Source organism: Pyrgilauda ruficollis, unplaced genomic scaffold, assembly GCF_017590135.1.
Source record: "Pyrgilauda ruficollis isolate IOZ18807 unplaced genomic scaffold, ASM1759013v1 scaffold42, whole genome shotgun sequence".
NCBI classification, from domain to species: Eukaryota; Metazoa; Chordata; class Aves; order Passeriformes; family Passeridae; genus Pyrgilauda; species Pyrgilauda ruficollis.
In genome coordinates this window covers 3,855,028-3,880,241 of record NW_024525712.1, presented here as the reverse complement: position 1 = coordinate 3,880,241, position 25,214 = coordinate 3,855,028, and positions in this window count along the sequence as shown.

Here is a 25,214-nt window from a genome sequence, read left to right as displayed (position 1 = left end):
TAAAACAATATAAGAGAAACAATACCACTTACGCTATAGGCGGCAAAAATTCCAGGTGGCCTTTGTTACTTTAATTCTACACTTTTTTATGAATCTTGCATCATGGTATATCTGATTACGTGATCGAGTCCCTTAAAGATTTAAAAATATTTAGGTGCACTGGCCTAAAAGTAGAACCAGACTCTAGTTCAGAGCTCTACCTACAGAAATGGGCTACTTTTCTTATCTCCTGAGTAATTTACTGTTTATTACGAAAATATTTTTTTCATGAAGTAAAGGTTCTGCTGAGCACAGACTGTACTGAATGGAAACTAGGCTGAAGACTCACTTTATGGTTAGTTTTTTCTGCAAATTCTCTCTGTATTCTTTGTCCATTGTAATTTCTCCTTTTAAACAAGCATCAGTCTTTTGGGTTGGATTCACCGCATCTATCTTTAGTCACCTAAAAATTAGTTCCCTGGTCTGAGTTTGAGGTTTAATATTTTTTTACACATTGTTGTTAAATGCTTAAAATTAATTTTCAGTGAGGTAAGCAAATACCCACACTTAAAAGCTGCCAGCAGAATATTTTCAAAGCGAGGAGTAACTTCAAGGAGGTCTTTTGTCTTCTCTTGGTCTTCGTTACTGAGATTACTCTCTAAGAGTCAAGTCAGACCCCTGCACACACTAAAAATTCCAGTGACTTGAGAACTGGAAACATCAAAATCTCTTCAGAAATGACAAAAGAAAAAAATCAGTAGCAGGGAAGCAGGCTTGTAATGCAAACACTTAACAGGTCTGCACAGCACAAAATACAAAGTTTCTGATGCCAAATGAGCATGTCTTTGAACAACCAATTCTCCAGCATTTGCTCTCTAAACTGTTTGGGGTAGTATTTGCGGTGTAAAGTAAAGATGAATCATGGCAATGAGTGAATTTATGTATGTTGCTATTTAAGAGATAGGGCACTGCAAATGTGTTGCTACGTACAAAGTTGATTCATCAAGTAGTTAAATAATTTTCTTCCCCTTATTTAGTGCCTCTTACACACAAGAGAGCTCTTGCTCCTTCACCTTATCCCCATACAGAACTTATTATGCACACATAGGCCCCTCATTCGCTCCATATGCTCCATAGTGCTTTCCAAGAGAATTATAATAATGTGGTTCCAACTATCATGCCAGTATAATTAACCCTTGGTCTCTTTACTGTATTTTGATACACTTGAAATATTACCTACATTTTCAAATCTCTGCACATTAAACAGGCCTTTCCTACAATCATTTTTCCTTTCAATTTCTCTAGTTCATTTCAAAATAATCACCAACTTATCAATATGCTCAATTTGCAGAGTTAATGGAATCTCCAAGGACTCTTGAGAATCATCCCTTTCATTATTTTTCATCAAATATATAAATCAAGGCAAGACATCAGAATGTCCTAGCACCTGCCCAGTGTGCCCATGCTGGGGAAGAGGGAGGGAATAAGCTTCTCCTAACACAGCTCTGCAGTTCAAGAGGCTCCTCACTGGGTTTCTGGACACCTCTCCTCATAAATCTCCTGAAACTGAATTTCCTGCTGCTGCTTGCAGTCTGCTCTTTTCTCCTTTAATGCACTTCCAGAGTGCCATGATACCTGTCCCCTCCATGGGTGGATCGGGGGTCATCCCCACATCTCACTGCAAGGGCTTTAGCAGTGCAAAAGGTCAGACTTGATTTCTCTTATTTTGCTCAGCTTTTGCTTCCATTGTCACCTCATTCAGTCCTGAGCTCTGGTAAATCAGGCATCTGCTCGAAGGGTACTCAATGGTGCGTGCTGTTGGCACCTCTGCAAGTGGCAGCTTGGTGCCTACCACCAAGCAGTGGTAAGAAAAGCAATGGCTCTTTTAATTGCACTAAATAAAGCTCTGCAAAGTGCAGATTTGCTGTGTTAGGATCTCATTTTCTCTTACTGCTTTTTCAGAAAAGCTTCTATGCTGATAAAATTGTGTAGTGTAACACAAGGATTTCCACACAATGATTAGCAAAAATATAATAATAAATTAATTTTAAAAAAGAAATAAACACATTTCATTAGAGAACATAACACAGTGAAAAATAAGGAAAATCCAGTTTAATAATGCCACTGATTAATTAAAGTAATAAATATTTCATTTCTTTAAGTGAACTAAAATTATGCCAGATTTCTTTGTTCCAGTTGAAGCAGCATTTAAAAGCACCAGTGAGAAAGAGAATTTTAATAAACTGACGTCCAAGTCAAACTTCCTGCCCTCGATTTCTCCATTTAATTTAAAACATTATACAATGGGTGTATGTGACAAACAGTGAGAGGGACAAGGGAAAGAGGAAATACATGCAACTTATTGAATGAGTTATGACTTGATCTCCCACAGCCATTAAATAATTCTCACTGGAATAAATGGCATTTATTATTGACTTAGAATAACTCTGAGTAATTACAAAATATAGATAGAATAGAGAGCAAGCATTTTGTTGCTGCTTTTCTAAGATTGGCTTTTGGATATTATCTCATTACACTTAGGTGTTATCCAGGAAAATGAAAGTTTCCTTGTCCTTAGAGCTCTGGAAGAAGAATGAGGTTGCCCTTTTGGTCTGCTGGCACTCTTAAAGAAGGAGATAAAAGGTTTCCCTGCAACATCCATTATTTTGTTCTGAAAGGCTGGTTTGCTGGCTTTTTATAACAACATATTTTTAAAAAAACACTTTTGAATGTTGAATATTTTCTAGGAAAAGTTCTTTGGGGTTTTTTGTTTATTTTTAATTTTTTAAAATTTTATTTAAGGCAAAGCTGCAAAACAAAATGCTTCACTTTTGAAAGGTTTCATTTTTACAAGTTGTCTGCTTTTCTCCTTTTGTGGTGTGCCATTTGTCTTCCACCCTTTATTTTTGAAGCCAAATGGAAAAGATGAAAAAGGAAAGAAAAAATGAATTAGAAAAGAGTCTTTAGAAAGAGAAAATTTGGAAGCCAAATATGTAAACGAAACTGTCTTTACAATAAATAGGTGGAAGATCTTTCTTTGTACCCCCTGTGCCAGTTGTTGCTGTCTAGGAAGATGAAGAGCTCTATGGCAGATGTTTCCCTACAGTTGGTAGACCATGGTGGAGCAAAAATCCACACTATGGACCAGTGGACCTTGTTCCTCAGAAGGTGGATGTGCCTCAAAGGAAGCTGCAGCCCATGGAAAATCTACACAGGAGTAGGTCTTTCCAGAAGGACTGCAGCCCACTAGGAACCTGCACAGGAAAGGTGGGAATGTGAAGGAGCTGCAGAGAGGACCAGCTCTATCCAGGCTGTAATCTCTTCCACCAACCATGTGCCTTTGGGAAAGTGAGAGGGGTCTGGACTTGAACCTAAGGAAATGAAGAGGAAAGGTGTTGGTTAATGCTTTCCCTTGCTTGTCACTACTCGAATCTATATTAACTGGCAATAAATTAAGTTGGTTTTTCCTTCATTGAGCCTGTTTTACCCATGATGGCAAATGTTAAGTGATCCCTTTTTCTTGACTGAGGGGTTTTCTCATCCTGTTTTCTCTTCTTGTCCTGTTGCAGTGGGGGAGTGCCTGGGTGGCTGGATGGGTGTGTGGCCCTTTGCCAAGGTTAACTCATACTCCATTTTTAAGAGGTTTTCTAACCCAGTTTATATGTCAGAACATTGTATGTGGCAGGCATGTGCCTGGTGAATCAGCCTGGACACACATCTTTACGCCTCCTTTTGTAGCCAGTCTTTTGAATTGCTCTAAGACTTCCCAGATCTTGTTTGTTTGGTATTTAGAGATAAATGCACAAAAGGGCATAGATATCTCAGGGCACAGTGCTGCCACGGGAATCTCAGCCCCAAGTAAAATGCTGGTTTTCCCACAATGAAAGGAAAGACTTAGCTATAGGCAAAGAGGAGTCACCGCAATGATGGGATGAATGGGGACACACCTAACCTACATAATACATCATGCCAAGAGGGATATGCCTTAAAATATCAAACACAGTGGGACTGGCCCACCCAGACTTTAACTAAACAAACACTAATAACATCTGCACTGAGAAGGCCATTATACTCTTTCTATATCCAAAGGAGGGCAATAGGCATCTGTAAATGACAATTCATGCCACCTATTTCAGTCATGTTTTATTCTTTCACTTAACTATTGAGAAAGTCCAGATGTTTAGATTTGATGCCTAGCATTTAGACTGTAAAAATAATTTCAGATTAATCCCAGCCCCACAGGTGTTAATATGCTTAAATATGCAACAGACTGCTTAGGAAAGACAGAAAGTCTTGGATGATATGTCACAAAATCAGAAATATTGGCATGGGGTGGGGGCCTCTAAGTGTGAAGGACTCAGAAACTACTGACACAGATGACCAAAGAAAGCAAGGGAAGTGTACCTTGGATTCCTCCCAAAGTGCTGATGGTCAGGGCATAGTGTCCATCAAATGTGAGGTTGGCTGTCTTTCCAGCTGTGCCAAGCCAAGAGACTTTTCTCTCAAAGTGGTCTCTTGTCTCAAAAACATCTCAGTTTCACTACCCATGACATAGATCATTAAAGTCTGTGTCTGCTGGAAGCCCAAATGTCACAAAATGCATCTACATCCCCATGCAGAGCACTCCCTTTATATGTCTCCTTGCTCTTCTGGTCAATCTTTAGGTGCAGTCAAAAATGTTGGCTTTTAATTTATAATCTTCATGAAGTTTGAATCCTGGCTTTTTGTCCCTTTAGCACAACTGAAAGTAAGAGACCATTGCCAAAATACTGCAATGCAACTGGATCCAGCGTTTAGCAAATGAGCTAACGGCCTCAAGTATAAGCTTGTTTTTGGAACAGGTCAGTGGTTCCTCTGAACAAGAAATCATACTAGTTCCTGCTATTCTGTAGTGTAAACAGGCCCTTAGAATCTTCAGGCCAAGTCCTTGGCTGGCAACATCAGCAAAGCATGGCTGAGCTCTTCTTTCAATGCAGATGAGATCCTCTACTAATGTCTCCCAAATTTAATTTTTTTTTTCTCCCTTGAAATTTCTGTCATGACTCCAATAGAAACACGTTCACTGAAACTTACAGTTCTCCAGCATCTGATACCAGCTGTCAGGCTGTGTTTCATCAGACTGAACTCTTTGTCCAAGTGCTACCAGCTGGCATTGCTTCAACCATCTGGGATCGCAGTACTCTAACCTACGGACTAATGCAGCTCCAGCAGAGTCACAGCTCCCTATCCTTTCCTACAACAGAATTTACCAGCAAAGTGAAGCAAAGCAAAAGCCACTGCCCCTAATCAAAGCTCAAATCCTCCTAGTGCTCACAATCTCCAAATGTCCACCTCCATCAGAGGGAACTCAGTGCTTTGCAGCTTTCGGATGTTGGCTGCTAACTGCTGGCATAATTTTGATTCCCAGACTCTGTTGTTGGAAAACAGACCATAATGTACTCTGAAGACAGTGCAACAAGACTTCCTCTATTTCCTGCCTCTCCATTTGTGGTTATTTGTGTAATTCAGTGTTATTTGTCACTTTCCAACCTGCACACTTATACCCTGCAAAATTTTACAAACTTTCTACTCCTTCTTCCCACTTTTCTTTCATATCTATTAATTGTATATCCCATCCCTTCTCAAGTTTCTTTTTATGCAACCACTAATTATACTTTAGGAGGCTCCAAAAGTGGAAACTTGAAAATCTGCATTTAAAATTACCATGGGGAAAAAAGTCTCCTTCCATTCAATATGTTTTGGACATCTGGATATATGAGGAACCTTCCCCAACCCACCAAATTTTGATTCTTCATTTGATCTCATTAGCTAAATTCCTGCCAGTAATCTTATTATTGTTATTGAATGCCAGTAATATTATTGGCACTGTCGAAGAGCCTGGGAATTGCCATACTGGATCAAAGCAGTGATCCATCTCTCCTAGTACCCTATCTCCAACAGTGGTCAGTACCAGCTGCTTCAGACAAAGAAATGCTACATCTGGCAGTTTGGAGATAATCTGCCTGCAAGCTAAGTTTCCCTTGTTTAGCATTACAGCCTGGTTTATGCCCCAAAGCCTGGAGATATATATCCCTCCCAAAACACTTGCTTATGAAGTCAGGTACTGTCCTTGCCTTGTAAACTTACAGATTGGGATAAAAACTGAAAAAGCAGGAAAATACAAATGCTTAGGTCAATGAGGCTACAGCTCAGTAATCATTATCCCCCCATGCTGCAAACTTCCCCAAGGTTACACAGTGGGCAGGGGCTGGAATAAAACTTTGGACCTGTTCACCTTGAACTGGTGTTAGAGGATGATGTTACACCTTAAAGCATTTAAGACATGTTAAATGTTAATTTTGTAGGACTGACTACCCCTTTTTTTCCTCCATTTTTTCCCTTTTCTCCCCTTTTTTCCTCTCAAGTATTCTGCAGAGGTCCACACCTTTGACTGTTTTAATCCAAAAATACTAAACTTCCAAAAAATGGTAGATGGTAATTTTGGTAGCAATAAATCCAACCTGTATTACTTCTCAAAAGTAATTTTGAGTTTTCTGTGTTAATTTTGGGCTAGGACAGTATGGGAGGCCAGACCTCCCAGTAGAAATTGCTTTGGATATGTAGGGGAAACTTCAGATTTCTACAGAATTATCATAAAGATATAAATAATAGACCTATACATCTTGCACCACGCAAGAAAATATTTTTGAGGTTTTTTTTTTTTTCTTAAATACTCTAAGAAGCATTTTTAAATTTTAAGTTTTTGGCAGAAAAAAATATCTGTTAAAATAGAGTTAGCAAAATTACCTTTCTCCTGCTAGCACAATGAAATGTATTTGAGCTTCAGCAGATTAATTTGAAAACTAGTGGTCTTATTGTCAAAACAATTTTCAGTGTCACTGGCGTTTGATCATGGGAAGAACAAGGCCTTATTCTTATTCACCGTACACTGGAAGCAAATCCTTATTCAAATCCTCCCCCCACACTAGATTCCATTTATTCTTCAGAATCAAATGCTACTTCATCTATGCTTCTGTTACATGCATTTAATGGTTTATGCATTGCTTTTCAGTAAATAACACATATTAAATCACCATTCATTTCCAATATATAAAAGACCTCATCATTGCTTGTTTATAAATAGAGGATGCATTTGTTGCATTAGTTGCCTTTCTCAGCCTTTTCTGCACCAGCATGTCCTGTAAATTAAGGGAATGTTCAATTAAAAATATTTTCTAGCTTTCCTTAGGTGGAAGATGTAGAAATCAATTCAATAGCTAGCTGGCTGATTCAGCAAGAAATCAGTCAGCCTCCAGGAGTCCCTTTATAAATGTTTTCCTCTCTAATAAGGTAACAAACCACAGAAACATGCCACATGGACTGGGAGATAGGGAGAGCTTATGCAGATCAGCTGTTCTGTTCCTGCAGGCTGCCACCCCTGATTTGATGCAATTTTTATCCTGCACCCACTGCTGCCCAGTTAATTTGTCATTATCATACACTATGTACTCAGTTCTATTCATACATTGCAGCAGGGTCTTTAAATTTTCTATGTTCCACAATGGAAAGTGCATTCAGCGTCATACAATTCTTTACAGTTTCATTTTCATGAGGCTTCATTATCTACATTTCAGTCAACACTTTGAAATATAAGCACTGTAAAATTTTAAGAACTGATATAAAAAATACAAACAAATGTAGTTGTGGATATGAGAATACAAAAAAATTAGCTCCAATTGGAGGTTGAAGAGTACAGTGTATTATCTCTGTTTTCCTCTTTTCATCCTCTCCATGTACCTTATATCCAGAAAAGGATTCCAACAAACAATAAAAAATTATGTAATATTAAAATACTCAGACTAAAAGAGAATAAACATGGGACCATATCATTGAATAATGACAATTTGAGAGCTTTAGTTAACACAGTCTTGTTTTCACAAATATGATTTACTAGTTAAAAGGAGTTATTTATTCTTTTTTGAAACATTTGTGTCCTTACTCAGTAAACTGAGTGCCTAGCATCCACCTTGTTAGCCTGCTTAGTCTGCTTTTCATTATAGTCTTTTCTTATTTTATTTAATATAAAAATCCCACAACAGTTAAAGATAGAAGATAAAATTTGTCAATTTTTGTGTGTTCCTTTTGATTTAGTGAAGCAGCAGTGTCTGTATTACATCTGGCACTTCCATTAAAATTTAACAGAGCCTCAAATGAAAGAGAACCATTTTCTGGCTTTTGATTCATTTCTCATTTGCCTAAAAAGTTACAAGCCTTTGTAGAAGCTGTAAATCTGGCTAGAAGTGGGACTAGATTTTTTTTCCCTTAAAAAAAAAAAAAAAAAAAAAAAAAAAAAAGCTGTGTCTCCTTTCACCTAAGTGTATGCTTCAGCCATTGTGTTTCCTGAATTTGGAGCCATTTGGTACAGTGCTAATTTATTTTACTGTCTGAGCACATGAATCCCCACTTCAGAGGAGCACGGATGGTGCTTTGGCTCAGAAGGGAGCTTGCATAGCAAGTGGAAAAGGGGTATCACTCTGAATGATTAATTGTAGTCCTCAGAAGGGTCTCAGAATATGATCATTCTTTATAGAAAATTGGATTAAAATTTGACACTTCTACAATTTTTTTTCTTTGTAGTGAAATTTTCATTTTTCATCTGCTGGCCAAATAATTCCATGTGCAGTCATCCCTAAATTAATCTTGAATTAATTTTTAAATCCACTGTCCTCTAATATATAATTCAACATAAGAAAACCCAGAGCAGTCAATCTTTCATTAGACATGGGGTGAGAAAGGGTCAGCAGACACTCCTGCAGTACTAAAAATAAAGGCACCACATCTGGTATGGAATGGTGTCTGGAATTGCAATGCATATGCATCCACTTACTTGTTCTGCTGAAAACACAAACTACAGAGTGGCTGCATGTTGAAACATGAACCAGTGTAATAGGAGCTTAAACCCAGGAACAGACTGTTTGTATATGTAGTCAGTTTATTAGCAAATGTGCAGGCCTGTAGAGTACAAGGACCATCGTTTCAAGCCGATCTGTCACACATTTAACAAGCTGTTTGTAATACAGTCCATTTCAGATATAAGAGAAAAATCTTTCCCACAGGTATAAGAAATATACGATACTTCTGGCATATGGTGAGCTCTGGTTTTGCAGGTATCCTGCATTAGAAACTGCTGTAACATGTTGGCTTAACTTTTTGTTTGTTCCCAAAAATCCTCCTTTCCTTTGTTGAACACTTTACCACAAAGCACATTATAGCGGATGTTAAAAATGAGATTCTGTGCAACTTGTGTTCTAATGTCAGGCGCAGCCATGCTCACCGAGAATAAATCTAACCCTGGTGCAAACAGTTCGCACTAAACCTACTTTATATACCACAGCAGGGCTGAATGGGCAGGAATCAATAGCAGAGGGGCCTCCACTCCCCAAGCACAGCTGTGCCTCTGTGCCTTTCCATCAAGGAGGAGCAAGATGCTGGGCTACCTCTCTAAAATGGTACACACTGCCAGTAACCAGCAGGGAGGTGCTGGGGAATAAACACCCTGCAGTGCCTGCACCATGCCTCAGCTTCTAGCTGGATTTGCAAATGCTGGGTGGGATTCAGGGATTTTGCTTAGACAGAGCTGCCCATGCACCAGTGCTGCTTGACCTCATCTCCCTGCCGGCAGGTCCAGCCGGACTCTGCCACAGCCCGGAGGCCTCGGTGCTCGGCCCACAGCAGTGCCTGACCTGCCCCCAAGACACAAAGCACAGAGTTCCGGTGGAGAGGAAGAGGAGGGAAGGTTGCTTCCTCCATGTTGCCCTGCCTTGCTGGTGGCCAGCAGGGCCAGCCCCAGGCCTGCCCTGTGGCTGGGCCTGTGCCGGCGGTGCAGGAGCAGCGGGCTCTGTCCTGCGGTGGTGTGGGCACCCCTGCCCGCCTCCCTCCCTAGTGGGGGACTGCATATGCTGCCCCACGAAAGGACAGGGTGGGAAGGATCCTTCCCCCAGCAGTCTCCATCTGACTCCTGCCTTGCTTCCTTTGGGAGGAGGCAAGAGCTGGGCTCCACTCTGTCCTACTCCAGCATTTTCCCAGCTGCTGTCAGGCTGGCTTCAATATATAAACTTTATTTAAGCCTTTCTGTCTGCCATGGACAAATGCTGAGCAAGGAGGGCTGTAGTTTGCAGACTGTACCCAAGCTGGGTTTTAATTCGAAACAGATTCAGTAATTGTGCTGTGTTTCACCTCCAAGTCAGGAATTAAATCTCGCGCATGTCAGGTGTTAGTGGTTAAGAGCCGACTTTCCAAGCCCCAGAGGGAGCACAGGGACCACAGCTGCTGCACAACACCCAGGGGCTTTGCTCCCCCAGGAGCAAAGAGAAACTCCTCATCCCAACGGGCAGGGCTCAAAGCTGTTTCCAGCACCAGCTGTACCCTGTTCTGTGCCTCTCTCCCTAGCAAAATCACTGAAAGGATTTCATCTTGAACCACATATTCCACAGTAACTACTGGCCCTTGTCAACAGTCTTAGAGAAGTAGCCAAAGGCTGCTCAGCATGACTGTGTTAGTGGGAATATTTCCCTACATTTGAATGGGTATTGTCTCAGACCAGGAATGAACAAGCCTATTCTGCTTCAAGTCTGTCCATCTGAGGACAGCGGGTCAGCTCTGGAAAGCTACTGCTCCCGACACTGTGGAGCTGCTCCTCTTGTCCAGAGTCATTCTGTTTGTTGGCAGACATCCTCCTCCAGATCCAGCCATGCAAGGGAATGAGATTTCTTCTCCCCAGTATGTTCCAGTTACTCTTGAAACCTACCAGAGGTATTGCCTCCATAGTTTTGCTGGCAGAGCAGTTGGTTTTAACTTTCCTTAATCTGTTTCAGACAAAATCAAGCTGTGGGTTTAGCTCCCACAGCTTCCACGGTGATCTGAGAAAGGCCACAAACTCTAGATACTTGTGTGTCTAGATGCAGAAGAGGATGTCTGCTCCCACTGCAAACTCCAGAGGATGAAAGTTTTGCACCTTTGCTACATTAATTCCAACTAAGTGAAAATAGGCAGGTATCCACTGAAAACTGACAAGTGGTGGAAATATTTAGAGAAACGTGTTTGCATGCAGTATCAGCTCAGATCATGTGAACTGACCCACTAATCTGTTGCCATCCACATGAAACAGAAACTTGAAGGCTTCATACAGCTTTGATTACAAAAATGTGCATTTTCTCTCATCATGGTGATTGAATGCAGAGGGAACGTGTTTGTCTTTAGGTTTGTTTATTTTTCTGTTTCAGGCATAATGGAGTTTTGAACAGTAAAATTGCTTTCTGCCCTTTCATAGCTCTTTGACTATTTGAGTAAAAAAAAGGCACACCAGAGAGTGCGGCACTGCTAAAGGGAGAGGTATAAACACAGTAAAAAGCAACTTTAATGAGCATGTTTTAATATTAAAGGAAAATGTGTTTTCACTTAAACTACCTGAAAATCCACAATGAATCCATTCAAGTCAGTGGCATTATTTACCATATGTTAAAGGTGAAGAATCTACCCTTGAAATGCCTTTCTAACTTAGTCCTTTAAAAATAAGTAAGCATTGTCCCGTGCCTCTCTAAATTTTTCAATACATCCGTCATTGCTTGAAGATGGCTGATTATGAAAATTATACTTTCCCTTAAAACTGAAATCACACAGTGAGTGAGATACACTTGATGCATCCTCTGAGCAATTTTTGGTGTTGATTAATTTTTCCCCATAATTTTAATATTTGCTTTGGGTATACAACTTCAATAAAATTAATCCAAGCAAGCATGAAAGGAGAGCAACTGAGGCAGAGATTATAAACAAAGCTGTTTCTTTAGGAGGGTTGCCAAGGCATGGGGAGGAGTCTGTATTCTTCAATTTGTTTATTTATATTAGTAAACACAATTTGACACTTGAGAATTTTTTTGTGCAAGTTGACAGCTAAGACAATATGGGACTATCATTCTTGATGGCCAAGCTAAACCAACCATATGTTTCTGAGACCCAAATACAGAGAAGTGGAAAAGTACTAGTGCTAGCAATTGAAAAGAGCAGCTCATGAGAGGTTTTGATCTTGTGCTGAGAGCTCAGTAAACTTTGAGGGCCCATGAGAGAGGATAGGCAGAAGGTTGGAGCCATAACAAAAACTAAAGTGTGTCATGGTGTCATCAGAAGGTCTTTCATTTTTTATATACACAGAAGTAAACAGTGGAGGGTTTTTGTTGTTGAGTTTGGTTTTTTTTTTTTGTTGTTTTTTTTTTCCTAATTGCCGAGCTGTTTGGGGATGATGAGGAGAAACACTCTGACAGGGCAATTCATCTTATCTGCCTGTATGTTTAACTTGCCCTTGCTATCCTTCATTTCAGCTCTAAGTGTCAAGCAACCATTATGTAGAAGTAATAAAAAGGTCCTAGAAGGCATAACACTGCCTTTTGATAGCCTTGTTTTTAATTTCTGAGAGGTTTTTGTTCTTAAAATGCTTAAAATTACACTACCTTCCATAAATATCTGCAAGTTTTGGCTCTTCAAACAACTGTGATTTCCATGGCATTTACTATTTTTGGCAAGGTTGGAATTTGTTATGTGACTTTCTCCCAAACTGCCACAACAAAACTGAATTCCTTTAAATCACAGTCAAGTCAATCAGGGACCTGAGAGTGAGGGGAAATAAAGCAGCAGCCAAACAACACGTTAGTTCTTGCTTTTGCTAGTCTGACCAGTAAGCTAGAACAGACAGCAGGGGATGGGCTAAAGACTCTAGGTCTGGTTGAAACAATGATCATCTTGTTTTTCTTCGCCATGACCCTGTAACTGCACGGCAAATAAACAATATGAGTACAGCCAATTCATATGCTGTCTAGTTTTGATTTATGAAAGCAATAACCAAGTGAACAAGGGGATTCAAACCTTTTGGTTGTTTTTTAATTTTAGTTCATTTCTGTTCTATTTTAAGCTTAATTTGGAATAGTTTTGAGGGGTAAAAGCAGCAGGGGGGTCCTCTTACATCTTCATAAAAAGTGCAATACATAGCTTTTAGTTTTTGCCTTGTGTGAGGACACATTTTTGTTTCTCCCTATTACTTGATTAAGACATTCTCCACAACATTATGTTAATACTATAATTTGGATCTTTACCTTTTAGATATTCAGCTGAGGGACTGACTTTTCAGACTAAGAACCCATGGCTCCAATTAGAGCTTATAGGAGCTATCTGTTCTCAGTGCTTCTGTAAATCAGCCTTATGACAGATCTGTGAAGCTAATTGCGGCTCTAAAATTCAAAACTACTTTACCATTTTTCAAAGGAGCTTTGGTAAACCCTCAATCCCTCAAGGAACTGCTTATGCTATTTCACTGTTAATGAAAAGCCTAAAAAAAAAAGTAAAAATTTTAATATTGTCCAGTCACTCTAATATCTGTGAACATAGCTGATGTGCATTGAAAGGGCACAGACTAGATTTGTCATTGCCCTCAATCTTGTGTGCTCATTTAAATTACTGAAGAATTTTAAATGCTATTGAAAGATAAAGCAGAGCACTCCTCATCCACCCTGTGCTGGTGTAAGCATGCACGCAAGATACAAAGCAGCAGAAAACCTGACTCCATATGTGCATGTGCAGTGCTCCAAATCATATGGAATGATGCTGATCTCAGCAGGAATCAGGCTGCCCAAGAACTGAGAGTGGCTGAGGAGGGAGGCATGGCTGCCCCCCTCAGAAAAGATCTGTTGTCTGTAGTTGGTATGAGCTTTATTAAGTCCCTAAGTGGCAACACATTCCAGTTTGATATCAGATTGAGATATTAGTGTCTGCTTCCTGCAGAGATGCCTGCAGTCAGCTGAGCAGCCTTATCTTCAGCTGTGGGCACAGTCACCAGTGGGGCTCAGTTCCCTCCCAGTCCAGCAGCTGTACCTGCCTGGGGGCTGGATGACCCTGGCACTGGGGGACTGCTCCTCAGTACAAGGGGAGTCCCAGTTCCTGCTGATTCAGGAGCTCTGACTTTTATAGAAGCAAAGAACAGCCAGCCAGCCTTGTTTTTCAGCTCTGAGAAGCCACATGTAAGGCAGGCTTGCCTGCTTCCAAGCACTAGAGAAACTGGCAGCAATTGTGGAGGGCTGGTAGTGTGCCCATCTTGTCAAAATAAGGTGCCTCCAAAACCACATCTCTTCACAATAGTGCATCCTGTCATACTAGCTACAGAAGGCCACCTGCAGACAAGCCCACTGCAAATAATTACTGGATAATTTCTTAAGCAAATATTTTAATAGTTCTTTAAGCATAAAATTATTTTCCTCAAATCACAGTGTGGGATGGGCAAAAATATATGTGGGTTTTTGTTACAAAGGGAAACATGCCAGTAGGACTGTACAACAGTAAGTGAACCTAAAATCAATAGGGTTAAATAAAAGTAGAATGTGCCAAATCATTGCACACCAATCCCCTTCCCATGGAGGCAATTGATACAAACCTCATTCTGTATGAAAGGATGTAAATCAGTATTTTGTGGAGAGCTCTTTGAGGACCCCTAGCTCTTACGTGAAATTGAATATAAAGTTCAAACTCTGTATATATCTATTTTAAGAACAAATAAAAAAATTAAAATACATACACATCCAGCAATTTTTACTGATTACATGACATGTCAATGTTGTAATTTCAAACATTCGAATTTATTAATTGGGTCTCCAAAATTTCTAAGACTGCTTTAAATATGTTTTTTCTCTTTCAGGTTTTAGCACTTCGTAATATTTGATCACCAAGAGCGTGGTTGTACTGTTTTTTCTTTTTGACTGTGGTAACAAAACATCTGTTTTTTTATTAATGTGCAGTGTAAGACTCTTATGTAGATCTCAAGTGGAAGACCTACTTCCAAATATCACAAGACTTAGAGTAAAGTAATGAAATTTGGCAATATTATTTTATGATCAAGATATAGACATGCAAGTTTACTTAGGGTGTACTCATTTATGACTGTGAACAGTATAATACAATCAATTTTGTGCATGATCAATGTAGCCAGATTTTCATGAGACCCCACCTGAGGACCCATCAAGCCAGGCTGCAGAGATGATTTCCTGGAAAGTCTCATTTAGGGCAGTCTTAGCACAGGCTCCTTCTTAGTCTCTTACAGGGGCTCAGTTCCTTTCTCAGCACAGACCATTAATTTGCAGTCTAGCCCAGCATTGCCATTAAAGTCACTATCTATTAACAGTTATTACTTGTATCACCTCACCACAGTAACAAGTATTTTCTGTTCTCAGTTGAATGAAATATCATGAGTCCCAAAATACCTTGGTGAGAGCAATTGAATGGAAATTGTTGTCGCAATCAGTGGATTCAAGTTTCATGAATATAGGGCTTAGGCTAAGGCAGATCAAAAAAGGTCTAAGGAATCATGGCCCTCCAGTGATAAATCCAACACCACTGGCAGCGTCTGCAGCACTGGGTGAAAGCCTTGGTTTCTTGGCAAGGCCTCAGAAGAGTCAGACACTTCAAAACAAGATTAGCCAAGCACTAGAACAGGCTCTGCAGGGAAGTGGTCACAGCCCCAAGTCTGACAGAGTTGAAAAAGCCTTTGGACAACATTCTCAGGCATATGGTGTGCTTTCTGGGGTTGTTCTGTGCAGGGCTGGGAGCTGGACCTGATGATCCTGATGGGTCCCTTCCAACTCAGGGCACCCTATGATTCTTTGAATCTATCTCCATTCATCATAGACCCACCCTGTTTGGACAGGTAGTACACATCACCATGGTGAGCTCAGGTTGTGCTCAGCATCTGGTTGATCATTACAGAGTAACAAAAGATAGTACTGCATTGGTTCTTGTGGGTGACATACACATCTGGGGAGGTGCCCTGAGCTGTCCTGCTGGCAGCACTGACATTGGTGGTACCAGAATGCAGCTACACTGTCCATGGCACCTTTGTTGCCAGTGCCATAGCACATGTGGCCTTGCAACCACAGTGGCCTCATGGAGAGTGCAGCCACTGCCTGCTAGGAGTGTGAGTGGGAACTTCAGGACCCCTTGCCACTGTCTGTAAGATTAGTTCAACACTATATGAGAAATGGAATCAAGAGCAGGTGCTGTGTGCCTTGCTGCTAAGGAGAGGAGGAGCAACAGCCTGCCCAATGCTTTCGGCTGAGCAGTCACAAGGAGCGCTCCAGGACCAATGCTGTCTAAACAAGGCAGCCATCACTTAACCATCAAGGCCATGTTGACTTCTAATTTTCTACCACATTCTCTTTTTGCACTCTTTAAACTATATTATGCATCTTTCCCCTATCCATCTGAAATATTGTCATATTGGAGAAAATAAAAATCTACATTACCAGGAAACAGGAGGCTGACTTCTCCCACTACCCATTCTGCCTTACTTCCACATTATAGTTCTCATATCTAAATATGATAATCATTTGGCTATTTGGATGCTAATCATTACAGAGGTTTCTTGTACTTCAGCAGACAAATGTAGGGTAGTACTAATCTGGCAGTGCTTATTATCTGCAACATTGTATTAATAACATCTAAGACAGATCTGAAAGCTGAATATCCTTTTTTAATTTGCAGTTACAGCTACCACCGAACTAAAAGTGTCAAGTTACAAATTTCAGGGTTTTATTTTTTCAAAGTGGGAATCTGTGTTTGGAATAATCAAATCAATTGAAAGATCATATTTTAAACTTTAGAGGTAATTTTCATTACTATTTACAGGGAGCCTATGGTTCAAAGTTAAATACAACTTTGAAATCATGTATTTAGTCAAGGCCTGTGTCTCACACCTCAGGTGCTCAGGTGCACGTTAGGATGCTCAGTTTCAGGTGTTGAATAAAGCCATCGCTCTGAATGTGTCTACTTTATTGCCTGATATCTGTAGAAAGAGGTAGAAGTCCTGTAAGGCTTCTGGAAAAAAATAGATTAATAAAAATAATTATATTTATTTGACTTTGTTTAAACTGAGGCAGATTAGAAACCTTCAAAGAAATGTAACAAGCTGCATTAACTACATAAAAATAATACTCATTAATTTAAAAGGATTACTTTAATTGATGTTTAGGTTTAGGTTCCAGTTAGGGGTCTTCATCTTTGCAGTATAAATAAAGGATATATCTCCTTGAAATATTTTATATTGTATAAGATTATTCATGTCATGGTTGGGCCTGGGCTGTAACCATTTCTGCAGGAGCTACATGATGGAAGAACTAGCTGCTCCTTTGTTTGGTGACAGATGAAGAAATGGAGAACTGTTTTCCAAAGAATAAATGCTATCAAGAAGAAGCTATGCTATCCAAGTCCACTGAATGGACAACCAGTGGCACTGATTTGAGTCCATCTGTGTATCTGTGTAGCAGAATGAACAGAGGATGCCAAGGAAGACCAGAGAACACCTCGGAAATGGCTGGGACATGATGCTCAAGAGCAGCTATGTTGGTATTTGGAGCAAGCATCCAGTTAGACAAGGTTTAGAAATTTGGTTACAGAAAATGCATTCTGCTGTTTGATTCTTGTGATGAACAAGGGCAAAGAGTCATTCTCAACACTATATATAAATACAAAGAAGGTTTGTTAAACAAAAAAAAAAAAAAAAAAAAGAGGGATTAATCAACTCCATCACTGGCTTCTGATCTTGATTGCTACAACTAGATCAAAATGGAATATTATTGTGAACAGAAAATAACATTTTTTTTGTTAAAATAAAGAAATGGAAATGTTTCAAGATGACCCCATTGTTCAGATGTCTTCGTTTGCTATAGACAAATCAATTTTTTTCTCAAAATAACATTTTTTTTGTTAAAATAAAGAAATGGAAATGTTTCAAGATGACCCCATTGTTCAGATGTCTTCGTTTGCGTTCTTTTCTCTGACAGAATATGTGTATTGTGACACCACACAAACTCACAACTGGGTGAATTCCTTCCCAGCATTCCTTTTCCTTTCTCCCTTCCCTTACAATTCAGAATATTCTGTGGTTCTGTGATTATCTTTGCTGCAAATCTTCTGAATATCTCTTTTATATTTATGTATATAACCTATAACAAAAATGTAGAAAGAATACCAGAAAGATAACAATTATTTTTTCACATTCACAATGATCTGTTATTATTGCCAGTCTGATTGCCAGGATTGTAGTGCTAGTTCCTTGGAACTTATAGAGAAGCTGATCAGATAAGATAAAGAAAGATACATTAACATGAACCTGGTACATGGATATAATAGCAATAACAATACAGTTATAATGTGGCTTTCATTCAAATATCAATTGGGAAAAAAGAGAGAACCTGGTTAGTTGACTTTTTCTATGAAGGCCAAATTTCTATGTCATACATTCAGGAGGTGCTTGCTAAATGAAAAAAATAATGCAGGATTACACCATATTCTGTGCTGGTTCTGTTCCAACCCTGGATCTCTGTCAGGGTCATGAACCTTTTGTGCAGTGTAAATAATTGATTTTTCACTATGGCTGTTGAATGAAAAAAAAAAAAAAAAGAAGAAGAAAAAAAAATCAGATCAAACCAATTGTTGTTTTCTTAACTCCCCCTTCCCCTAAAATTTCATTTAAAAGAAATGTTCCAGACTACCTAAAACAGAAGGGATCAAGTTCGCTTCAGAAAAGCAAAATAAATTGTCTAAAATTATAAAACTAAACAGAAATTAGAGAGCAAAAAGCAGAGACTGCTTCCTTGTGTTAATTTCAGGATACAAAAGATTCATGTTAGACCTCTCCATTGGCTCCTAAAGGAAAAAATAAATCCATGTCCCATGGATTGAGACATCCATGTTGAGACTGTTCTCTATTCCCCAGGCTAGGATGGGCTGTGCAGGAGCAGGACATTGTCACTCTCTTTCCCTGGTGCTGCTTCACCCAGTGCAAGCTCATGTGTGCATGGACTGGCACGCGGGCAGCCCACGTGGAAGGGACGGAATTCCAAGTCTTACTGCATTCTGTGGTAGTTGTTATTGGTATCAAACATCCTTTTCAGTGCTTTATAAGAAGCAGAAAATTTCTAGGGGTAGGCATTATTGCTGTAGCATGTGGAGGTTTAGAAGATGCTCCAAGCCACAGCTAGGGAAGGAGATGACCCCAACTCTCACCTCCTCTTTCACTTCTCTCATGGAAGTGGCTGAGCTTTGGCCAGCTGGAGCCATGCTGGGAGCTTGACTCAGACTCATAGGGGAAAATCAATTTTTGGCTGAATTTGCTGGTTTTAAAAATATTACACAGCTCTATTAGTATGCCAAAACCACACTTGTTCACCACACAGACTAGTTCTTGCTTCAGGCTCCCACGTGAGAGGTCTGGCTGCTGTGGACTGAAAGCCATGAGCCTCAGTGGGAGCCTCAGTGGGAGAGTACTGTAACAGCAAAACTTTGAAAGAGTCCAGCAGACAATTCTTAGTGTAGCTATTGAATCCACAACAGTTCAGCTTAGCAACACTGATTTTTGGGGGGAAAATAAGACAATTTTTCCTCTTTCAGGTTTGAAATGCCTGTAATAACTTTTATTATTATATATTAGTACATAATAGTATATATTTTTATATACTCTGAAAATTATTAAATTATATTAGTTTCTGGTATAACTAATAAAACCACAAATAACACTTATTTACCCAAGTGATTAATTTGTCTCACTAGGAATGGACACTGCCTACCTGTAAGCTTCATCTAAGAATTGTATTTAACAATATATACCTTCAAATTTGCTTTGCCAATATTGAGAAAAACTTAAATAAGATGGATATGCCACTGAAACTTGACTAAATAGCATTGAATTTCATGAATTTGGATCCATTTGCATGCAGCCTGGATCTGATTCCTTAATAACTATAAGGCATGGATGTTCAGAACATGTGGATGCAATCTGCTATATTATAAAAAGCATTTATGTACAAAAGGAGAAACAACCTGATCACAGTTCCAGGGAAAGTCATCACAAGAAAAAAAAGCACTCAAGAATTAGTGACTCCTGATGCTGTACTCAGATAACTGAACCGTGTCTTGGTTCAATTTCTCAGCGGGATATCAGAGATTTTCTAAATTACTCTGTAGCTAAATGGGAAAAAAAAAATTATATTCCTTTTTTAATACTATCTTTTTCTGGTAAATATATTGTGCTGTTATTATTTGATATCTAAAATTAAAATAAAATCGAGAAGCAGAGTAGGATTAAAATGAATTTTCTTAATATGAAGACAAATTATTATAATCACTTTTTGTAAACAGAGTAAGATACACCCAGTCCTCTGTATTTGTTATGCATTAGCCTGGAGCCCTTAACTCTGCAGCCATTATGCTGACAAAGCTGCCCTCATCTATAACAGAAGTTTTACCTTTCCTCATGTGTTCTTAGTGTGTTCACATCTGCATCCAGTGTGAATGAGTCAATGTGCTTTGGGATTCAGGTCGTAAGTAGTAAATTAGATTGAAATAAGAAGCTACCCAGAGAAAGAATTCAATATAAGTGCATATATTCACAATATGAAACAGCAGCTTTTCTTTTCAGTGCTGGGCTTATCTTCTATCTGAGGCTAGTTACATTAAGGCATGAACATTCACTCACATGAGATGTCTGATGCCATAAATCTCAAATTCTCTCCTTGCTTCCACTCTTGCCTCCATTGTGCTGGCTATGCTAATGAAAAGCAGGTTTTCGGTTTCCTATGTACGTGCATGTGTGCAAAAGAAGGAGGGGTTTTGTCATATAGGCACTTGTTCTGCTCAGCACAGAGATAGAAGCCCACTGAAGTAGAAAAAGTATAATATATGCAATAAATCTGGGGGAAAGCATGCACATGCTTTTTCTGGCCTCAACTATTTTTATAAAAACATAGAAACCAATATATCATTGAAAATAAAGCAGTGCATTGTGTTGTATTACACAGTGTTTACAGAGAAAAGCAAGGTTTTTAGCCACGTGGCAAGTATTTCAGACAAAAAAAAAGAGATTTGAAAAAGCAAGGACGAGCATTAGAAAGAGAGGGGGAGGGGAAGCTGGGGACTTCTCATTTGCACATGTAGTAATGCAAATTTGATCCATCTCTTTCTTATCTAGTGGTAACAGACTTGGCTCGTGGAGCACAATAGCACCTACAGTTCTATGGTCAAAAACAATGAAGTTTAAAAAGAATTGATTTGATTATAGAAACACTTCTATAAAGCCACGTGTTCATTAGCAGATGCCGGCCACCTACCTCGGAACCAAAGATGTGAAAAGCCTGAAAGCAGGATGTAGCCCCTTGATTTAGGGACACAGACACACTTAGGGACAGTAAGACTCCTTGTTGTTAAATCTTTTGCTAATGCAGAGAAATGTGTGGGCTGACAGCAGAAATTGATTTCCTGCTTTTCTACCTATTATCATATAGGTCCATAGTCTCCTTTAAAGCAAAGTTTATTCCTTTGGCTTGTGCCAGTTTGCCTCTGAAATAGCTGGGACCCAAATATTGTTGACAGAGCAGCAGAAATGGACCTGCTGCCAAGTGTCTCTAAAAATCAAGCATAATATTAACAAACCAGATCAATTCCTCTGAATTATCTAAAGTGATTTTGTTTCCACATTAGGAGAGTTTGCCTTGTGTAAGGGTTTTAAGAATTAGACTATTGCAACCCAGGGCTGCTGAATTAGAAGCAATTGGACAGGGTCTCTCCGGTACAGATTCATCTGTCAAAACTTTTGTACTTCACGAAAAACAGTGGAGCTTTTATAAAACTGAAAAAAAAAAAAAAAAAAAAAAGTGTTTGCCTTTCCTGCCTCATAAGCAAGTTTGCTGAGGAAAGAGAGGGTTGGAAGTGACTATAAAATCAGAGTTGGGGGTAGTGATGACAGAGGAATATACACAGCTGTAGTTATTTACAAAAAAAAAAAGAAAAAAACCCTGCTTTTGCAGGGATAGCTCTTCAGCTGGGTAGCAGTACTGGGCAAGAAAAAAAAAGGTTTCACGTAGTCTACAAACCACTTGCAAGTAATTTGCTATCCCTCTACCCTTCCATATGAGCTGAAATCAGATACAAACTAATTACAGCAAAGGCAAAGACGGGCACAGCCGCCGCAGCAGCGAGAGCTGCCAGGTGCAGCCGCCGGTGCTGCCAGATGGGCACAGTGTGACTTCCCACCTCAAATCGGGGCTGGGAGCCGGGGTACAGAGCACAGCGTGTGCCACCTGCTATTCAGAGGGGTGTGTATGTGCTGCAGTGTACCTGTCACTTCTGTGCGGCTCTCTACCACGCGGCCCAGGCGCTCCGTGGTGAGGGAATTCGGCAGCGGATCAGATGCCATGAAACTTTCACATGCTTCCACATAATTATCTTCCCATGAGCCCTTTTTTATACCCATTCAAGGAAACCGCTCCCCGGAAAACACAACCTGCAGCTCTGGCTGTGGCCAGCCTGCTCCACCAGGAAAGTTGTGACCTTGACTTCAGCCCTTCACCCACAGCCTCTCCCTGCTCCTCTCTGGGTGCTCGCTGTGGAGGGCTTGCCAATACATTTTGCCCTCTTGCAGAACTGGGAATTCTTGCACTCATTCTGTACTCAATCATGATGAAAGATACTTTTGGCCTTACAACTACAGAAAACATGAAGCAGGTGTCAGATCCCAGCTCTGTAAATAACATCAAAACTCCCCTTAATATCAGCAGAATTTCTCATTAGGGATAAGACCAGAGGCAAAAGGGCCCACTAACAATTGGGCAACAGGAGATAATTTTCATTCTGTAATTCTAGTTTTACCTTGTAAAACTTGAAGAAATCTCATAGCTTTTAATTTTGTACCTACATCTTTTTTTTTTCCTTTGACGTTCAGGACTAAAATGTACATACTGCTAACTCCATCGTTTAAAAGAACCTACCCCCATTCCCTCATTCAAACACTCTTCAGCAATTCAAATCTCCCATACACTTGAGGTTGCCTGGGATATTTCGGTACAGTGCTCTGAATTTGTAGAATTGGACTGAAACCTTAGTGTAATGGAAAAGACTGCTGAAAACTTTACTAAACAGATGATCACATTCCTGAGTTTGTTTTACTTAGTTAGCATTTTTGCCTGCTGTGAGGTGTTTTCCTTGGATGGTTACCTACAAATACAGCACTGACCTCAGTGTGCATGAAGCAGGCCAGCACAGGCAAACAGAGCCAATTGGACATGCTCTATAAATCATCACCCACATCCTTCCAGCAGCAAAAATAAAAAGGAAAGGAGGAGGGAGTAAAACAACTGGTGAGTGTTCCACGTGAGGAAATGGAGGCTATTTGGTGTCACCAGCTGGAAATACTCAGAGTGCTAAGGAGAAAGGTACCAGCATGAGAGTTAGCTTTGTGCCAGATGAAGTACTAATGTTATAAATAAGTGCTATCATCTTACAGATGTCTTGTATGGGCAAAATAGTAGGCCTAAAATGCTCTCTGCTATAAAAGGCACCTATTTCAAATGGCAAATGCAGAAATGTAATACTATGACTTATGAAATCAGACTTAAATCCAAAATAAAAGGTTGTCTCTTATCATAATTCACTCTAGTTCTTCACCTCTGAATGTGTCTGAAGTGATTTCTGCTTCTCTGCTGGGCCAAATTCTAGACAAGCACCTAAGCTACCATCTTCTTTCCCCAGTACCTGGAGAGGAAAACTCATCATGGGGTGAAGCAGGTGAAGGGGTCCTGCTGCTTTTCTACCAAAACTTCAGTCCAGATGAGCCACAGAGCAGGATCTCAGTATACTCCACTGCACTGGCCAGCTTACATTTAGGCTCAGATGTGTTGCATTATCTGATTTAGGTAAGATAGATTATCTTCTCAGAAAAAAAAAAGCTTGAAGAAAACAAATATTTTTCTCAGGTGTTTGGTTCTCTTGACAGTACATTTGACAAGGGACTGAAATTTGACTGTATTGTGCATTTAGTGATTTTTTATTTAGCCAAGTTATAACATCAAACTAGTTCTGAGTCTAGTTCAGTCAAACCTTCTGCATTCTGTACAAATGAACATTAATTAAGGACTGAGATACTAATCTGAATTCTTAGTCTTCTTCCTGGCTCATCTGTTACTTTGAGTTTCTCAAAAGTATTCAGCATGACCCTTTGTAGGAAAATCTCGATCCTAAGGGATCTATCTCAACAAGAGGGATCACAGCTGAAAATCCCAAGTAAAAACACATATCTAATTACTTTTAGAGATCTGGCCCAAGTCTCATTCTGCACCAGTAACTGTTGTGCAGCCCCAAGTCCGGCTACAGTGTCATGGCATCCGTACAGTTGAATTGTCTTGTCTGTTCCCCACCACACTCTGCATCCAAAACAGGGAGAGGGAATCCAAATTGCCATTGAAAGCAGTCCTTGGCTTGTGTTAACCCCTGAATTGTGCCCAGGCACTGGCTGGGATTGATAGCTGGCCATGGTCAAAACTATGTCAGGGATGATGCTAGAAGGTAAACTGTATGGGCAGCTGTGTGCCAGGGCAAGGATTTGTATCCCAGCTCATTTCAGTTCACTCAGGTCAGCATGGCCCTTGTGGACTTAGCTTTCACAAAGAGCCTCAAGATGTTAGATTCAGCTTCCCTGACTTTAGGCTCTCTTAAGTTAACAGTATAATTATGCTAGGCTCTCCATGCAGTCAGTGGAAAGACACTTCCAGAGGAGAATTCAGATCTCCTTACATTACACAGCACACCCACAAGAGAAGCCCAGACAAACAAAAAAATGTATGATGTATTGATGGGAAAAGGCAGTAAAAGCATCAAAAGACAAAGAATCTACCACATAAATACAGTGTTTCTGCTTCAAAAAGATGATGGATACTAATGCTCTTGTTGGGTTTTGTAGGGCTGAAATGTTATCTGTGGCTAAATATTTCTGACTCTGCTGGGCAGATCCCCACATCATAGTTGCCAGGTGGCTTTAACCTAGAGGAAAGATTACAGACTCCTTCTCTTGATAAATCACTACATATAGCATTCCAATGCATTCACCTCATCAGCTGGTACAAGCTAATAGAAAACTATCTAAAGGATTTTGGTGCAGGTCATTTTCAAACTCCTCCTAAATACACATATAAGTTGACTGGGGTGAACTTAAAACCACAGAAAATTCTTGTCCATCAGCGGAGTGGCTAATGTCCAGAAAGTCTCTCTTAGAGGCATTTGTGCCTATGTCTGGTTTACCAATGACCATCTTTGGTTTCACAAATCCATGACTATTGTCAAATTGGAGTGGTTTACAGAGGGAGAACCCTACACTATGCCTGCAGGCAGAGCTGCAAGTG